Below are 605 nucleotides of genomic sequence, written 5' to 3'. Positions count from 1 at the left end.
TGGTCCTATATAAACCCACTGCCCCGCTCGCCTTCTTCCTAGCGAAAAATTATTCATAGGTTCAAGACACAAGTTCCCCGCAATGAGCAGCAGCAATGCAAACTCCGCATTGCCATCGACGGAGCACGACCTTCTTCTCGATAAACTAGAGGTATTCAAGGTTCAAGACCACCCTAAGAAGCCCGACCGCAAGATCCTCCGCATCATCGGCAAGTTCTTCCCGGGTAAATCCCTAATTTCTAATCGAATCGTTTTCATTATTCGATTTGTGAGATTTCTTATTGAGAGATTCGAGGTTGGCAGCTAAGGTTTTGAATGGTGCGGAAGGAGAGGAAGCGCTGAAGAAATATTTGGAGAGGAGGATCTTTCCTGAGATCGGAGAGGCGCCGTTCTGCATCGTGTACGTGCACACGTCCTTTAATCGACCGGATAACTTTCCCGCGTTTTGTTCATCCGATCGATCTACGAATCTTTGCCTGCCGCCGTTAAGGACAGCCTGGAGGTCGTTTATTTCGTCCACCCCGGCCTCTGGGCCCGTCTCTTCTTCGCTACATTCGGCCGATTTCTCTTCAGCGCCGGGTAAGTTAAAATCAATTTACATATTC

At 48.6% G+C, this 605-nt stretch overlaps 1 pseudogene; it reads left to right on the top strand.

Moving 5' to 3' along the window:
- The first annotated feature begins 6 nt into the window (after positions 1-6).
- LOC110034347 lies at positions 7-583 on the top strand (annotated as a pseudogene).
- The last annotated feature ends 22 nt before the right edge of the window (positions 584-605 follow it).

This window comes from Phalaenopsis equestris, unplaced genomic scaffold, assembly GCF_001263595.1.
Source record: "Phalaenopsis equestris unplaced genomic scaffold, ASM126359v1 Scaffold184592, whole genome shotgun sequence".
Classification (NCBI taxonomy): domain Eukaryota; kingdom Viridiplantae; phylum Streptophyta; class Magnoliopsida; order Asparagales; family Orchidaceae; genus Phalaenopsis; species Phalaenopsis equestris.
The sequence above is the reverse complement of the archived record's forward strand: the minus strand, read 5'-3'. Positions and strand labels throughout refer to the sequence as shown.